The sequence below is a fragment of the Nomascus leucogenys genome, chromosome 8 (assembly GCF_006542625.1).
Source record: "Nomascus leucogenys isolate Asia chromosome 8, Asia_NLE_v1, whole genome shotgun sequence".
NCBI lineage: Eukaryota > Metazoa > Chordata > Mammalia > Primates > Hylobatidae > Nomascus > Nomascus leucogenys.
In genome coordinates, this window is record NC_044388.1 from 35360919 (window position 1) to 35380352 (window position 19434).

General features: G+C 42.6%; 1 protein-coding gene across 8 annotated transcripts in view; it reads left to right on the forward strand.

Moving 5' to 3' along the window:
- RBPMS (RNA binding protein, mRNA processing factor) overlaps positions 1-19434 on the forward strand; it is a 183612-nt gene that overhangs the window by 135218 nt on the left and 28960 nt on the right. The gene's annotated exons all lie outside the window — the stretch shown is intronic.

Genomic DNA, 19434 nt, shown 5'->3' on the forward strand with positions numbered 1-19434 from the left:
ATTAGTGGTCTCTCATTTTGTGATGTTTACAGCCATTGATTATCTTTATCAGGATCTACCAATTGCCCATTCCTTTTTATGTTTGTTTATTTACTTGTCTTTTGGTTATGTTAATGTATTTCATTAAATTAAAAAACATTTTATGTATTTGCCAAACAGTGCTGTATGAAGATTATACCAATGTACACAGCCAACAGCCATGTACCAGAATATCCAAATTTTTATTTTCTTATTTTATAGGTAACTGATGCTTAAGGAGATATGTAGTTTTCCCCAAGATTACACAGCTATTCAGTACAATACTCAGGTCTATATATGTAAATTTTGCCTCAATCTCAGACATAACACCAATTTTCTTCTCTCCTTTCACTACAGTCCCAGGTTATTGCCCATCTTCATTTTTTGAAAAATTACAGAAAGGCAGATATAAGTAGGGCAAGATGAGATGAAAAGAAGGCAGCTAAGCAGTTAACATAAGAGGGTTAAAGACCCAAATGTGATTTCCAGAACATTCTGCGCTTTCTTCTCTCATACTGATTCTCTAGTGCTTAAAACTATCCAGCCATTGATAATCATTACTTAGGTCTACTAATTCATTCCCTAACCTTTCGTATTTTTCAAAATAAGCATTTGATCACATTAATAACTTTAGAAACTTAATTTCAAACTTTTGTCAGTAAAACTACTTTTTTATAGCCCTTTAAAGACCGTTATTAGTACTATTTATAAAAAGTACCAAAGCTGGGATCCTATTGGAATATTCCAAGTTTAGTCTATCATACCATTTTTGCTAGCACTTTATCAGTGGATATATTTATGAAAAAATTTAATCTAGATGTGTTTGTGTCATTAAAAGTTATTTCAAAAATCATTTTATTGTAAATGTTTCTCAAACTTAAGTTCTCCTAAAATAGCAATTTAACTTGATTTCTGGTAAATAGTTAAAGATTAGCAAAGTTTTTAATGTCATAATTTTTAGTAGAAGTTAAATTTAGGAATTAGCAGTCTCCTACTTCCTAGTTCAAATCCAAGTGAACTTTTAAAAGTCTAAAATATACTGGCCTCTCTCAAGACCTAGACACACATATCAACAAATGCCAAAAGAGATATGCAAACAGGAAACTATGTTATTCTTCTAACAAATATTTTAAATCATATAATCATTTTTCCACTTGACCCTTCTCCTTCCTCCTCCGCAATAAAAAGAATCTACAGTAATCCTGTAGAAACTTTAGAAATCTTTGTTTTTCTTCCCCACAACTCCCTATTTATATATGTTAAGTGCCACCTGATATGGCAAACACATGTAAATGATGTCCTTTCAAAGTTCACTGGCTTCCTCTCTGAAGTCATCTAAAATTCAGAAGCCATAAAACAAACCATCAGATAAAAGTGTGAGACTTTATACTGAAATAGAACCATAAGAACTTTTTTTTGCAGTTTCTGCAAGGAATTGTGTTACTTCCTTTCAGTGAATCAGTAATGACGTTTTAGGTCAGGAGAATGGAAACTGCTTGCGGGGGAATGTAGGTAGGTGACTCTAGTACAGAGAAAGGCATTTGATGTGGCACAGACCTAGGCCAGGTAGGTGGCGGGTATCAGGACCCATGCTGTAGAGCTCTCTGCAGGTTGCAGCTCCTCCAGCTGGCCTTCCTAGCCCTGACCAATTACTCTGAGGCTTCCCAGCCCTAAGCTGCTTCTCTTGAATTCTCCTCTGAATACTTATACAGTGTGTGAAAGAATTCCTTGCCACTCATGAGAAATGTATTGATTTATTTGAAAATATTTGATGCACTTAAATCCCAGATTAGTAGCAGTTACGGTAAAAGATGTCCTTTTGATGAAAAGCCATTTCTGATAGATGGGGGATCTCCATAGTGACATGAGAAGAGCTTCACTTCCCACTTTGTAGAGTCCAACTCTTTAGCACGGTGTGTAGGCCCTTCATGATCTGCGCCCCCACTCCTTATCCCCAGATCCCCAGCCATAAGGTCTCCGTGAAAGCCATGCTCCAACAATACTCAGCTCTGGGAGTCCAGAGAGAGTCCATCGTGTATTCGCTTTGCCTTCAGGCTTTTTGCTTAGAGAGCCCATTCTCTGGCCATAAATTTAATCCCTTTACAAATTAGCTGCTTCTCCTTCAGAAGTCACCTTAACCATCTCTTCCTTCATAAAGCTTGCCTGGCTCTCCAAATGTAAGTTAATTGCTCTACTGTGTTGGTTACTGCTGTAGAGCTGTGTTTATTCAGGCTGCGGCATAGATACTGACTACATTTATGTAGGACCATTGGTGGAAGGCAAGTTCCCCAAATTGAAAACAATCCACTGAGATAAATTTTCTAACCACGATTTTATTTTACTGAAGGCTGGGAAGCCCTGAGGTTGGTTCTTGAAGCACACGCAGCCTGGAGAAAAGCAATTCTGAATGTATGTGGCTACCCCTTGATTTAGATGAATTACATTCCAGTCAAAAGGAAGAACAGATTTGAAAATTTAATGGCAAGACTGACTTCATTCAGGAAATCATAACTAATTTTACCAAGCTGGGGGTGAGTTGATGGTGTGCAATAAATTTTGGGAAGAAGGAAGAAGGAAATGGGAATCCTAGATTACAATTAATAGTTTTCTTTAATTCAAAAGGTATTGGGAGGTATTGCAGATCTGGAAGAAGGAGAATTATATTATCAGAAAGAACTCAGCAACAGATTTTAAAGGAGATGTGGCTTTGTTTTAGGTATTTTCTCATCTAAAAAAATTAAGAGAATGATTAAAAATGCATCACCAAAAGTGCCAGGGTGATGATTCAGATCGTGCTCTGTAACTCCATCCTAAAAAGGGCATGCTAGCCTGTTCTTCTGATACATACTTACAAAACTTTCCCAGTTCTCTCTCCACCTCTATTTATTTCCAGCACCATTTGCCCCTTTGGACCTGATTCTCATCTAAAGATATTCTGTTGTGGGAAGTAAATATACCCTGAGAAAAATAACTTTCTGGCAAAACCTTGAAGTGAGTTATTGTAAACCCTCAGACAGGCTACTCATTCTATATTTGTAGCAGGATCAGAGAAATTAACAGATGAAATGGCCCTGGAAGCTGGTGTGACCATCCACACCCCAGGCCTTCCTCTTATCCGTAATCACACAGCTACCCTGGGAAACCTTTTCTGGGGTCTCCCAGCCTCACTCTGGGTGGAGTTTGTTCTTCTTTCCTCAACTGCCAGCTCCCCAGGTCTCTGAATTAAATTTTGCATTCTCATCTCTTTCCATAAATTCTCTTTGAAGATCCAGAGACAACTCTCCCAACAGTTTCTATTCCCTCTGAGACATTTGTAAACTACCGTCTCATCACCCACTAGCTGGTCTACAACCATTGGTTACATACACAGCCCAATCTTTTCATAATTTACCATCCAAGTCCCACACTGTGTGTGCTGTGGGCTTCATGATCCGTTTACCAGACTATTCCCAGCCCCAGCATCCTGTGCTGGGCCTCAGCACAGTGTGAGAAAAGGAAAACTTGGAGGGGATCCAGCATGAAAAAAATGAAAGATTGGAAAGAGGAGCGTCTGTGAGAAAAGGATGAAGGAGCTGGGTAGGTTTAGCTCTTGAGAAGAGATGGAGAATGAGACATATGTTGAGAGATTACAGTCAGCAGTCCCTTTTCTTGTTTCACTTTCTCCATGGTTATAATATCCTTAAAGATAGGTTTAAAGTGGGCGAGGCGTGGTGGCTCATGCCTGTAATCCCAGCACTTTGGGAGGCCGAGGTGGGTGGATCACCTGAGGTCAGAAGTTCAAGACCAGCCTGGTCAACATGGTGAAACCCTGTCTCTACTAAATATACAAAAATTAGCCAGGCGAGGTGGTGGGCGCCTGTAATCCCAGCTACTCAGGAGGTTGAGGCAGGAGAATCGCTTGAACCCGGGAGGCAGAGGTTGCAGTGAGCCGAGATTGCGCCATTGCGCTCCAGCCTGGGCAACAAGAGCGAAACTTCGTTCCAAAAAAAAAAAAGATAGGTTTAAAATGGTAATCCCTGTTTAGTGGTGGACTCTGTGTGTGGGGGATGTCACATTGCTTTCGGAGAGGTACTAAGGTGCTCAAGCAGCCTCTGCAATAGAATTTGGTTCCCTGTCTTTTCTATCCCTTGTCTGATCAGCCCTGAGATTTTAGTGGTAAAGAGACTGGAGAAAGAGGGGTGGGTGGACAGGACATGTAGGATGGGGGAAACTCCTGCAAGTATGTTTGCCTGATGGGCTCCAGATGGGGAGCCGGGACATACCTGTGACCATGGTGGGTCATTAGGTCTTAACATAGTTCTGGGAACTGGTGAAACCTGAGGTCATTAGATAGTACATGTTTGACCTTTGGGCATCTTCAGGAATGAGAAGTTCAATAATGAGGATGATAGCAGCTGTTACTCATCAAGACATTTCTGTTAAACATGTTATATTCGTTATCTCATTCAATCTTCACAACACCCTGTTACGTAAATACAGTCATTATCCTCATTTTACAAAGAAGGAATTAAGCTCAGAGTTTTTTAAACGTGCCCATGGTCACATTTGGTAAGCTGCTCATCTGAGGTTTAAAGCCAAGTCTGTCAGGTCACAGACCCCAAGGTGGGGTTTTTTGGTTTGTTTTAGCAGTGTTATTGAGCTGTAATTCACATACCATTCAATTTAAAGCATACAACTCAGTATTTTTTTTTTGTATGTTACTAATTTTTAAAAATTGTGGTAGGCCCAGCACAGTGGCTCATGCCTGTAATCCCAGCACTTTTGGAGGCCAAGGTTGGGTGGATCACTTGAGGTTAGGAGTTCGAGACCAGCCTGGCTAACATGGTGAAACCCCCGTCTCTACCCAAAAAAAAATTAAAAATTAGCCAAGTGTGGTGGGATGTCCCTGTGGTCCCAGCTACTCAGGAGGCTGAGCAGGAAAATCGCTGGAACCCAGGAGGCGGAGGTCACAATGAGCCGAGATTGTACCACTGCACTCCAGCCTGGGCAACAGCGAGACTCCATCTCAAGGAAAAAAAAAATTGTGGTAAAATATATATGACATAAACCTGCCATTTTTTTTAGTGTACAATTCAATGACATCAATTATATTCACAGTGTTTTGCATCCATCACCACTATCTATTTCCAAAACTTTTCATCACCTTAAAAACTCTAACCACATGCCTGTAATCCCAGCTACTCGGGAGACTGAGGCAGAAGAATCGCTTGAACCCAGGAGGCGGAGGTTGCAGTGAGCTGAGATGGTGCCATTGCACTCCAGCCTGGGCAACAAGAGCAAAACTCCAACTCAAAAAACAAACAAACAAAAAAAAAAAACAAAAAAACCACAACTCTAACCATTAAGCTGTAACTCCCCATTCCCTCCTTTCCTTGTCACCTGGTAGCTGAAAATCTACTTTCTGTCTCTGTTAATTTGCCTACTCTAGAGACCTCATATAAGTGGAATCATACAATATTTGTCCTTTTGTGTCTGGCTTCTTTCCCTTAGCATAATGTCATCAAGGTTTATCCATGTTGTAGCATATATTAGAACTTCATCCCTTTTTTTTTTTTTTTTTTTTTTTTTTTTTTTTTTTTTTTGGTGAAATGGAGATTTACTGTTGTTGCCCAGGCTGGAGTGCAGTGGCGTGATCTCGGCTCACCACATCATCCTCCGCCTTCCAGGTTCAAGCGATTCTCCTGCCTCAGTCTCCCGAGTAGCTGGGATTACAGGCATGTGTCACCACGCCTGGCCAATTTTGTATTTTTTTTAGTAGAGACGGGGTTTCACCGTGTTGCGCAGGCTGATCTCGAACTCCTGACCTCAGGTAATCCGCCCGCCTCGGCCTCCCAAAGTGCTGGGATTACAGGCGTGAGCCACTGTACCCGGCCAGAACTTCTTCCCTTTTTATGGCTGAGTGATGACCCATTGTATGGATATACTACATCTGATTTATCCATTCATTTGTTGATGGACACTTGAGTTGTTTCCACCATTTGCCTATTGTACAGAGCCCAAGTTTTAACTGGCATGTATATTACAACATAAGCTGAGAATCACCCCAGGATGAGATCTCCTGATTTCAAGCTTGGGCATCACACTATGTTGCAGAGAACCAGTAGCCTTAGTATTAAGAGTGAGGCTGAACTGAGTTTTGAAATACAAGTCTGTCACATTAGTTGTGGGACATGGGTCAAGTTATTTAACTTCTCAGACTCTGGGTTTCTCAGTCTGCACTATCCAGACAGGTAATCACAATAATACGGTTGAATATGTGTTCTATCATGGGAAGTTTTCTTTTTTTTTTTCTCTCTTTTGAGATGGAGTTTCGCTCTTGTTGCCCAGGCTGGAGTGCAATGGCGTGATCTCAGCTCACCGCACCATCCGCTTCCTGGGTTCAAACGATTCTTCTGCCTCAGCCTCTCAAGTAGCTGGGATTACAGGCACGTGCCACCACACCCAGCTAATTTTGTATTTTTAGTAGAGACGGGGTTTCTCCAGGTTGGTCAGGTTGGTCTCGAACTCCCGACCTCAGGTGATCCGCCTGCCTCGGCCTCCCAAAATGCTGGGATTACAGGCGTGAGCCACCGTGCCCGGCCATTCATGGGAAGTTTTCTTAAACCCTTTACCTTTTCAATTATCATGACAACCTATGAGAACAGGTACTACTACTACTATTCTTCCTCCTCCTCCTCTTTTGGTGAGGAAATTTGCCCGAGGTCACATAGATGGTAAGTGACCAGAGACTTCAAACCTAGATCTACCTACCAAAGCATTATACCAATCTCTCATGCAAACCGTATGTATATGTATGGGCTTGTATTTTATATATATATATATATATATATATATATATATATATATATATATATATATATATATTTTTTTCACTTGTTTATGCACCTTTTTCCATCTTTATAGACAGGTCTTTTACGTTACTATTTTCGGTGGCTATAATAATGGACCATTTTATAGTTATTGAACTAGCCCTTAGATTTGAACATTAAGGTATTTCCCATCTGCTAATTAAAACAAACTTTATATGACCATCTTCATAATACTTAACCAGCAGTTGGTTCTAGATTTGTAGGGGACCTTGCCTGCACTGGGATGGCTTGGACACCTTCATTCTAAAATGTTCTGAAGCTTTAGAGAGGGAAGAAACCCCAGAAACTCCTTGGTTCCTGTGTTGGATTACCCACAAAAGATCTGAAGTCATGCCAGTGTCAACCGGCCTTCCTGCTGACCCTCATGCCCAGATTTCCTTGATTTTGCATCAGTGCAACTGAAAAAAGATTTCAGACTGAGGCAACCTTTTAGTATTTGAAGGTAATCTGTTCATCCCAGACCAGTGATCCTCATGAGATAGAATTACTTACTATTCCCCAGAACGAAGCAGCTCAGTTAGTCTAAACTCTTGCAGTTTTCTTTTGGTATTTCAGTGCTTCTAACTAGGTTAGGATACCCTGTTCTCATATATGAAGTCTGCAAGAATGAGTACAATTTTCAGGAATGAGAGGGCAGGAGGGGGGAGTTGTTTACATTAGCATTTGCCAAGTTTTCACTGTTTGTCTTACCGGAAAGTCAACAGTGTGACTATTAACCTCCTGCATAATTAAAATTTGGGCCTTGTTATGGTTGTTCTTAAACTTGTGGTTAAATCTTTGTGATTTTTAGAAGGGAAAGAGATGGAGAGTAAAAGGAAGATAAAATATGGCCATTCAGGGGACTGAGGTACATGGACACCTGGAGCTGTTTGTTGTAAATTGGCAGGTTCATTGCAGCCGGTGGAATGAATGATACGGGAATTGTGTAGATCAGAGTCTCCCAAGGTACTTAGCCAGTTTTGTTTAATAAAGTTAAGTAGATTTTTTTGAGCAGATCACATTTCCCTGGTGAAGCTGGAGGGCTGTGAGATTTCTTTTAAGGAAAGTCTTCTGCTCTTAAATGAAGAGTATTGTTCTTATTTTAAAAATAAGTACGTGAACACCAATATAATTAACAAAACTCTATCTTCTAGTGATCATTAATTTAATCTTAGTACAAAAGAGCTGAACAATATGTCTGAGGCACGAAGAATGAGAAAGAAACAGTTAAACATGAGAAGTGGCTGAGGGCATACATTCCAAAGCACCACTCCCTGCCACCTCCCTCTGGTAGGTAATGACCCCAGATCATCTGATGAATCAAGGGATTGTTTTTGTACTGAGGGTAGATTTCCTATAGCAGAGACAACATTATTTATACCCCCAGATTGTATTCCTTACCTTTTTTCCTATGTTAATGTCAGTTTTTAATGTTTCTGTTGTTGACACTGTGCACTTACTATATGCATGTCAAATTCGCATTCAGTTTTTATAATGAACTAGGTGTTTAGTTTTTATTTTTATCTGAGGAATCGGAGGCTGGCAGAGATTAGGTAAGTTATCCAATGTTGCACAGCTGGTAACATTTACAACTAAAGGACTTAAAGGGGAGAAACATCGGTTTGACTTTCAGGTGAAGCTTATTGAGTCACCTTTCACCACCATACGTATACATTCTTGAATTACCCCATCTATAATACTGATACAAGGGAGGTCATTTGTTGTTTTCTTGTCCATACCCTTTTCAGTGACCATCTCCTCACCCTCTAAAGAGTTCCCAGGTCTTTGGACACTTTTCAGATGACATACCACATCTTCCTAATAACCTGCCACTGTGGAATAAGGAGTTCCATTTCCAAATAGTTTCTAGTACATTCTGCTACCCACTCCCACCCAGGATCACCAGGATACATTCAGTTAAACAGGAATTACCTGTAGATAATCAGCATTACTGCCCCAAATCTGGGCTGGAAACATAAATGATGATGATACTCAACCAGCGTTTGCCTCACAGCGGGTGCTCAGTAAGTGTTTGTTGAAGACAAACACTTGTTAACCAAGATGAATTAAAATGTGAGAGTAGCCCTGACCAAATTGACATTTTTGGATCTTGTGGGCTTTATTTATTCATGCTGGTCATAACTTCATTTAAGAATTAGCCTCATTTTGTTTTTTGTAACTGGAGACTGCCCAATTATTCATCCATCTTGTGGCCTCATGGCTTAACACTCTCAGAAAACATTTTTTATTCACTGCGATCATGGAGTATGCAGGGGGATTATCCTTCAGTGGCAACGTGGAACCTAGCCTGCCTCTGAAAGCAAGGGAGGTGAAGGAAAGCAACTCTCAGACAACAGCAGATGTTTCCAGAAGTGGGGTTTTGTTTTGCACTGAAAATTTAATCCAAGGGCACCAGATTTTTAAAACATGAATGAATCAAAGTAGGAGAGTTTGGAAAAGGAGGGCATTTTTGAGATTTCCACACTTTGTTGCTTTGTTACCTGCGGAGAGACAGTTCTGGGTCCATGGGTGGCTTTGCTTCTGTAGGTTTTTCTTGTTTCACAGTAATTGGCAGCAAAAGACTTTCCATATTTAAGTGATTGATCTAGCGTGGCTTAAAGAGATGATCAAATTCCTTGGCGCACAGAAATGTTTAACAGCCTTCTTCATATCCATTGCCATGGGGTGCCTGATACATCTGGTGCTAGTGAGTAAGTACTCATTACTCAAAGAAGTGTAGAACAGATGCTGTGGAATTTCTTTTCAGGACTAATAACAGTATAATTTTTGCTTGTACACAAATCAGGTTTTTTCCCCCCACCAGAATGCCAGGTTAAATTATTTCAAGTCTATAAAAATTGTGTATTTTGGCCGGGCACGGTGGCTCACGCCTGTAATCCCAGCACTTTGGGAGGCCTAGGTGGGTGAATCACGAGGTCAGGAGTTCGAGACCAGCCTGGCCTACATGATGAAACCCTGTCTCTACTACAAATACAAAAAATTAGCTGGGCGTGGTGGCGGGCGCCTGTAATCCCAGCTACTTGGGAGGCTGAGGCAGGAGAATCGCTTGAACCTGGGAGGCAGAGGTTGCAGTGAGCCGAAATTGCGCCCACTGACTCCAGCCCGGGTGACAGCACGAGACTCTCAAAAACAAAAAAAAATTGTTTTTAGCCTAAAATTACAATTTGCACTCTGACTTCTGAAAAACACAGAAACTCAGTTTGGGGTGCAGTGATGCCTTGTCAGGAATGTAGACTCTGGAAACAGATTCTTTAGATTTGTATCCCTCTACCTATAAGCTGTATGACCTTGGACAAGTCACTAAAACTCTCCAAGCATCAATTTCTTCATCTGTAAAATGGAAATATTAGTATCTAGCTCAAAGGACTAAGGGGAGATTGAGACTTTATGCTTGTGAAGGATACTATGCACATAAGCACAAAATAAATACTTATTCTGGTTTCTAGGGATACATTAACATAATTTTAAAATATAATTTCAGTCATTGATGTTTTTAACATTCCCTGTGGATAGATCAAGGGCAATTAGCCCACGGCTAGCCAGCATAGATGGGGAACCAGAAGAACGCGGGTGGTGGAGTTGCTGAGTTCCTAGAGCAGGAGAAGGCCATGGGTGAGAGTGGGAGCTCAGTTCAGACACACAGCTTCATTCTGGAATTCCTCACGTGGCTCATGGAAGAGTTTGCTTATGTGTCTGTCTAGATTTGTGTTATTTGTGCTATGAAGTATATTTTGGGGTTCTGATTCATCAGTTTCCTAGGTCAGTGGCAATCTCTTTAAAACTGATAACTATGACAAGTTATTAGTTTCCGCATTTTTTCGTCAAGGACTGGAACCTTTGCAGATTTAAGAAAACTGACATTTTCTTAAAAGTCAAGGAAATGTGCTAAACTGTAAATCATTGGGTGGATTACATAATTCTGAAGTTTATATCTTCTTGCTAGTTGTAAGTTAGTTGTAGGCACTTTGTAATATCGTTAATTTTAACTAACTTTTCTTGAATATGTTCTGTGTGCCAGACATATGTGCTAAGGATAGGAGATTACAGTTTTGTGAAGGACATAGACACAGAAAAAGATAATTTTTCATATAAGCAGTAGGTGCAGTGTTCAGGGTACACATAGGCTGTTTTGGGAGATGTAAGAAAGGATATCTGGTCTTTACTGGATTTTCAGGAGTGCTCTGTGCCTTGATGAAGACTCTTTTGGGCAGCACCTGTCCCAACTAAGAGTCCCTGCTAAGAAATAGAAAGTTCATTAGATCAGCTTCATTAATTATCAAAGAAATCTACATTAAAATAATAGACTTTAATAACATTTCTTTAGATATAGGGTGTCACTACGTTTGCCTAGGCTGGCCTTGAACTCCTGACTTCAGGTGATCCTCCCACCTCAGCCTCTGTAGTATCTGGGTTTACAAGCATGTGCCCTGTTCTGTTTTTAAGGATGATTCCCAGTGTTGTTATATTAAAATTTGGTACAAATGTTGCTACTTTGGGGATTATACATTCAAACAGCACAGTTAGGTGTATTGAGGTCCTTAAAAATGTTCATTTCTGGAAGCTTGGCAAGGTTATCTGGAAGGCTGAGGAGAGAGGATGGCATGGGCCCAGGAGTTGAAGTTGTAGTGCACATTGATGATCACACCTGTGAACAGCCGCTGCACTCCAGCCTGGGCAACATAGACCTTGTCTCTAAAATAAGTCAATAAATGAATGAATGAATGAATGAATGTCTGCTATGTAACATGCGCTATGCTAGGTACTGGAGATACAGCAGTAAGCGAAACAGACACAGGCCCTGCACACAAATAAGATCATCTCTATAGTTCAATAAGAGATGTGTTTTTTTTTTTTTTTTGAGATGGAGTTTCACTCTTGTTGCCCAGGCTGGAGTGCAATGGCACAATCTTGGCTCACTGCAACCTCCGCCTCCCAGGTTCAAGCGATTCTCCTGTCTCAGCCTCCCTAGTAGCTGGGATTATAGGCATGTGCCACCATACCCAGCTAATTTTGTAGTTTCAGTAGAGACGGGGTTTCTCCATGTTGGCCAGGCTGGTCTCAAACTCCCGACCTCAGGTGATCCGCCCGCCTCGGCCTCCCAAAGTGCTGGGATTACAAGCATGAGCCACCGCGCCTGGCGAGATCATCTCTTTTTATGGACTAGAGATGTACCCAAACAGCAATTCATTAAAAAGACACTTCTGCCTCCCCTTGCTGTCATATCCATCCTTCTCCCTTGCTCCCTTTCCTCCCTCACCAAATAACAGAGGTATGCCAGAAGAGGTGTGTGAGTGACAAATGAAAGTTTTACTAAAACACTATTTTTGTTTGTTTATAAATTTATTTTTAAAAAATTAATTTCCATCTGAATCATAGATTCAAGTTTCCCTGAAGATACACTTCCTGAAACACTTTTTTTATGTTAGAAGAAATTTATTTTCCTTCCTTTTCTACTCTTTCTCCTTTGTGGACCTCCTTTGTGGCAGGCACAGTAGTGAATCTAACAGAACAGTACGCTGCTCTCATGAAGCTTACCCAGGTCTCTAGCAGAGTGGGACTGAGCAGATTTTCTTATGTTGTTCAAATGACGTAAAACCATTACGTTCTGAAAATACAGCTCCTGTTAAACATCCAGACTTGATTGCAAGTTGTCAAGAAATCCAGGCTTGCAGAAAGGCTGGCAGACACTTTGAATATTCAGTCTGCTAATGCCAGGGAATAGACTTTCCTGGGGAAATGCTGGGTAACCCTCATCCCAGCAGCTGCAGGTCACAGGAAGGAAGAGGAATGAAAATGTCCCCATGTGATGAGTAAGAGTAGGTAATAGTAGTGGCTTAAGTTCCCAGAGGAACAGTTTTCTTCCCGCTCATGCTCAGGGTTCCCTTCAACTCTGATTAGAAAGCAGATGCTTTTAAACTCCTGGATTGCGTCGCATGATTTCTTAGCCTCGAAGAAGTGGGCAGTAAAGGAAGAAGACAACCATCAGAGCAGTGACTGGTCAGAAGAACGGCAGAAAATCATTAAATGGAGAAGTGACTCTGGGCCAGTTGAATCATGACCAGCTTGCTTTTGGAATTTCCTTGGCATACTTATTTTGGGGTCTGCTTGCTTTTTTGCAGACAACTTGTTGCTTCCGCAATTTGTATTAGAGAAATAGTGGAGTGGGGGAGACAGCGGAAGTTAAAGTCAGTCCGGCTGAGAACCCGCATTTGGGTAATGGAAGTAGGCGTGGGAATGAGAAAGACATAGAGAAGATGTCTTTATCATCAGTAGGTGGAGATAATGAACGTGGAGAGAGGCAGTGAAGTGCAGAAGTGAAGGGTCTGGACTCATGATCTCGATTGATTCACATCCTGGCTCTGTGAGAGTCATTGGGCTGGATATTTAACCTCGCTGTGTCTCAGCTTTCTCATAAGGTAAAAGGGGCTCCTGCTAATGTCTCCTATGAGGATGATTGGTGCACAGAATGTGGTCAGTAAACACGAGCTCCTACTGTCGTTACTACTGCTATCATCACTGTAGTTATCTTTGTCGTCTTTATTGTTACTAGGACTTAGCAATTGTTTGGACATGGGAAGTGATGGAGGTTTCTAGCCTGAGTAAAAGGGATAAAGGAAAGTGTTGGAGGTAAGAAGAGGAATTGGTTTATGAGTGACAGTAAGTTCACTTCTCCATGAGTTGAGTTTGATGAGTTTAGGGTGTGTACATGGGAGTAGAAATCAATGCTATAGGTTTATGAGTCATCCTAAATAGAATTAGTAGTTGAAGCAATGGAAATAACCAAGGTCCATGATAGAGAGAAAATAGAAATAGTGGAGAGCCAAGCTTAGACTTGATTTCTCCTCATGACTGCAGCACATAGTACAGTTGGTTCCCTGTACAGAACACAAAACTCACCATGGTAATTAGTGCTGGGTGGTGGAAAACACCTCCTTTGAGCTGTTCACCCAATCTTTTCTTTTTTTTTTTTTTTTTGAGACGGTCTCTGTCTGTCACCCAGGCTGGAGCGCAGTGGTGCAATCTTGGCTCACTGCAGCCTCTGCATCCCAGGTTCAAGCAATCCTCCTGCCTCAGCCTCCCAAGTAGCTGGGACTACAGGCACCCACCACTACACCCGGCTAATTTTTGTATCTTTAGTAGAGACAGGGTCTCACCATGTGGGCCAGGCTGGTCTCAAACTTCTGACCTCAAGTAATATGCCCGCTTTGGCTTCCCAAAGTGCTGGGATTACAGGCATGAGCCACCGCGCCCAGCAACAATCTTTTCATTAGCTTCTTTCATAAACATCTTCATCTACATTTGTCTTCTTGGGAAGCCAGTGAATGTGTTTGACATTCTGTGGGAACTGTATTAGTTCCCTAGGGCTGCCACAACAGATTACCAGAAACCGAGTGGCTTCAACGGACAGAAATCTGTTCTCTCACAATTTAGGAGACCAGAAATCTGAAATCACGGTGTCAGCAGTGTTGGATCCTCTGGAGGCTCTGAGGCATTCCTCTGCCTGTAGACATACCATTCCAGTCCCTGCCTTTGTCTCAAGATTCCTAAATCTATCTGCAAAGACCCTGTTTCCAAAAACAGTTACGTACTGGGATTCCAGGTGGATGTGAATTTGGGGAAATGCCATTCACCCTATCACAGGAGCTAGTGTGTACTGCCCTGCACCACAGGAGCTGACGTGGGCTACATTCTTAGTCCTGATGGCAGAAGAGCATGTCTGAATAGGCCAGTCCTTAAAAGAGTGGGCCTTGTATGGCTGATTTTTGAAAGGCTTACTTAACAGGCATGGATCAACTACTTGCTGAGGTATGTGAGTGGGAGTTGATTGCTAACAGAATCCTTGATTTATTTTTCTTGTTTCAAAATTTATATTATTCCTATTAAAAATGGAATTTTTCATCATGTTTGGATTTTCTGTGTCATGGCTGCTGTTTTTCCTGGCCAAATTCTTCATCTACGAGGCAAGCTCTCCTGGAAGACTCTGTCCCTGAGTTTCTTACGCAAATTGAGTATGCTAAAAGCCAGACATAAAGACCACCTGCATTCCAGGTGCCCTGTCATCACCAGCAGCAGTGGGGGCATCACCCACCCCAGGGAGGAAAAGATGGTGTATAGAAGGGACCCCGAACTGCCAGGCGCAGTGGCTCACGCCTGTAATCCCAGCACTTTGGGAGGCTGAGGCAGGAGGATCACGAGGTCAGGAGATCGAGACCATCCTGGCTAACATGGTGAAACCCCGTCTCTACTAAAAATACAAAAAATTAGCCGGGCATGGTGGCGGGCGCCTGTAGTCCTAGCTACTTGGGAGGCTGAGGCAGGAGAATGGCATGAACCTGGGAGGCGGAGCTTGCAGTGAGCCAAGATCGCACTATTGCACTCCAGCCTGGGTGACAGAGCGAGACTCCGTCTCAAAAAAGAAAAAAAGAAAAAAAAAAAGGAAGCCATTTAGCCGGGTGCGGTGGCTCACGCTTGTAATCTCAGCACTTTGGGAGGCCAAGATGGGCAGATCACAAGGTCAGGAGATCAAGACCATCCTGGCTAATACGGTGAAACCCCGTCTCTACTAAAAATACAAAAAATTAGCCGGGCGTGTCGGGAGGCTGAGGCAGGAGAATGGCGTGAATCCGGGAGGCGGAGCTTGCAGTGAGCTGAGATCATGCCACTGCACTCCAGCCTGGGGCACAGAGCGAGACTCCGTCTCAAAAAAAAAAAAAAAAAAAAAAAAAAAAAAGGGACCCTGAACTATGAGACAAGAGACTTGAGTTCTGGTCTCAGTTCAGACATTACAAGTTATCTATGAGACCTTAGATAGATCTTGGTGCCTTTATGTGCATATTTCTCTCCCACCCAGAATTAATCCTCAGTCTGGCTATTTCTTCACCTGAAAGCAGGATGGAAGTATATTTTTTCTTCATTCATTTTCTCTAGTATAAAGCAAATGGTTGATTTTTTTTTTTTTAATCTTTTTTTTTTTTTGAGACAGAGTCTTGCTCTGTCGCCCAGGCTGGAGTGCAGTGGGGCGATCTTGGCTCACTGCAATCTGCACCTCCCAGGTTCAAGCAATTCTTGTGCCTCAGCCTCCCAATTAGCTGGGATTATAGGTGTGCACCACCACACCCAGCTAAGTTTTGTATTTTTAGTAGAGACGGGGGTTTTCCAATGTTGGCCAAGCTGGTCTCCAACTCCAGACCTCAAGTGATCCACCCACCTCCGCCTCTCAAAGTGCTGGGATTACAAGCGTAAACCACTGCATCTGGCCCAAATGGTTGATTTCTTGATATTGTCTTATAATATAGTGGTAGGCACTGGTGAGCAAGAATAAGAGCAAGCTTGCCATCCAGGAGGTAACTGCCGTGACTGGGGAGGTGCAAGCTGTGGTGGAGCACAGAGAAAGCAGTCTTCTAGACTAGCAGTGCGAGACCAGGCCCCTCCCCGCCCCCGGAAGTGGCATCTAAGTAGAGCACACTGAGGAGTTAAGCTGGGTAGAAGGATTAAGTAACAGATGAGTAAGAATTAAGCCAGGCAAGAGGAGGGGGAGAAGAGTGCCTCCGGCAGAGGGAGCAGTGTGTGGGAGAGAGGCAGGCATAGTCATGTAATGGAAGTGACTGATCCCAGACCATGAGGGAGAACCAGATGACAATCAGGGCTGGAGAGGAGGATGAGGGCCAGATCATTTGGGGTCTTATAGGCCATTACATGGAGTTCGGGCAGTATCCACAGAGCAAGAGGAAATCATAGAAGGGTTTTAAGCGGGAGTGACATGACTGAATTAAGAGACAGGGTCTTACTCTGTTGCCCTGGCTAGAAGTGTAGTGGCACAGTCACAGCTCACTGCAACCTCAAATAAGTCCTAGGTTCAAGTGAACCTCCCACCTTAGCCTCCCGAGTAGTTGGAACTAAAGGCATGCACCACCAGGCCTGGCTAATATATATTTTTTTAAGATATGGGGTCTCACTGTGTTGCCCAAGCTTGTCTCAAATCCTGGGTCCAAGCGATCTTCCTCCTGCTTCTGCCTCCCAGAGCACTGGGATTACAGGTGTGAGCCACTGCACGCAGCCAAACTGTGTATTTTTAAAGTTGTCTTGACTTGAGTGTGGAAGCCAGGAGGGCTTTTAGGAGACCTTTTCAGTAATCCAGTAGTGTTGGTGAAGATCAAACTGGATCATGGGATAGATTCACCAGGACCTTGATGAAAGAATGAATGAGAGGGAGGATGGGGTGACTACCAGGTCTGTGGCTTGGGCAGCTGAGTAGAAGGTACCATCTTGCGGAAATCTGGAGCCAATGAGGACAGGTCATTGAGGGAGCATGTTTAGTTTTGAGTATGTCGAGCATGAAGTTGCTGTGGAATATTTCCAAATAGATGTTTTCAGGAGGCAAAAAAGTTCTTAAACCTTGTGTTACCAACTAAACTCAGAAATATATGGCCATACTTAAGTCCACTAAAGATTCTCCTTGTTCTTCCATCTCTCAGTTGTTTCTAAGAGTCATTCATGTTTATCTCTCTTTCAATGTGACTGTAGACTGTAAGCTTCACCTTTCTGCATCTGTTTCCTCATCTAAAACGAAAAGGCAGAAGATGATCTTCCCAAGCTCTGTAGGCTTAAACCTTCATCAGACGCTCTGCAGTTTCAAAGGGATTACAGGGTGGAATTGGAAGTTTCTAGTCCTTGTTTTTCAGAATCCAATTTGAGCTCTTCTGGTTGCATATTCTCATGCTAAGAAAAAAAGCCTATTCAGATGTATATTGTGAGCCCTCCACAACATTATCCCCAGAAGGTGCAAAAAAGAAAAGATGTAGCCAGATTGGTGCAATGGGAAAGGATTTGCCCTGCCTCTCAGGAGGGACGGATTAGGCCCAGACAAAAAAGCCCTGGCCTCTTGATCTGCCCTCTTTCTGCTCACTGGGGCCTGGCTCACTCTGGGTGGTCAAGAGCCTCTTTTGTCAAGAGGAATCTCACCCCCTCCCTAAACTCCAATTCATCCCAGTGGGCCTTGGGCAGCAATCTTTGTCTTCTTTTTTCAGCCTTCCATCCTGTAAAGTTTGAGCAGGATGGGCAGTGACTCAGGAAGGTGAAACCCCATCAGGGCCTTGCCTGCTCCTTCAGTGGGGAGTCCTTGTGAAGGGCTTGTGCTGTGGAAAACCGGTCTCTGTAGCTTTTGTAATTTTCTCAAGCAACGAAAAAGCAAACAAACGCAAAAAGCTTATCCTGCTTTAATACCCACTTCCATCAAAGGAGTGTACGTGTGTGTTAGGAGAGTGCTCAGGCTCATACTGGAAAGTTAGGTGTTTGTGAGGACTGCTTCAGGTGCGATCCTGACCTGGTCAGACCACATATCTTTTGATGTTTATGGTAATTCCACATTCCTTCATGATAGGAGAAGGGAGACAGAGATGATAAGATGTATCAAGGGATTTATCAAGTGTAAGTTCACCTTAATCTCTTTTAGGCTTCTGCCTTACTACTACTTTACTATTACTCAGCAATTTTGAGTTTAGGGGATTTCAGAGCAAATCCTCTTTTCTGCTGGGCTAGGTTTTGTGCAAATATTAATGGTAAATTGTCTCTAAGCATCAGTAAAGAACTAATGGGAAGTAATGCTTCAGGATAAAAATAGAGAAAGGTTTAGAAAACATTAATTCCAGCAGTCAGGCTGACATTGAAATCTGATTCCAGCTTATCTCTGTGGCTTATCTCTTTAGGATGTTCTTAAAGAACATACTCATTTCATTTTTAAAAGTTAAAGGAAGGACCTAGTGATCAGGTAACCACCTCTACCCACCCCACCCCAGTTAGCCAGGAAGATAAGGAAGGACCACTAACAGGCTGCAGGCCAAACACGTTCCCCCTGAGGGCTCTGCCATTTGGAATCAGTTGTATGTATCAGTTTTATGGTCTTCTGCTATCACAGTGGGAACAGACAAGCATGGGCCACAGAGGAGTGTACTGAGGATTTAAAAGACTCAGAATGTCTTAAAATAGCCTGGTCGCTAAACAACAATAATAGCTTGGCATTCCTGAGAATGGTTGTTTGTTTAAAATTCAAGGCATTGGTTCTGGTAGCAGTTTCCACTAGCTGGGCTCCCACATGAGTTACTCTGGAAATCACATGGTCTCATCACAACCGGAAGCACAGGGATCTATTAAGCTCCTCCCAGCCCCTCTGAGGGTGGTCCCTAAGCCTTGGGCTACAGGCACCTACACGCCCTAGAACACAGTAGATGCTGTGGACCTGATCATTTTAAGGACTCTGGTGATGCTGTTTTCACCCTGACTAAATAATAATGATCAGTCCACTCTTAGGGGCTTATTTCTCCCACCTAGATGCACAGGCAGTCTGTCTTTCTATCACCAAGTCCTGAGGAGGTAGTTTTTACTGCCTTGTTGAGAGGAGGAGGGAGTCGGGAAGGCCAACCAGCAACAGTATGTTAAACCACATTGTTGGGGTCCCATCATATCTGGAAATGGGTACAAACTGCCCTCTGAACGTATCATCAGCAGGCAGCTCTTGACTCCCTACCATCCTGAGAGAAGCTCGTGCCAT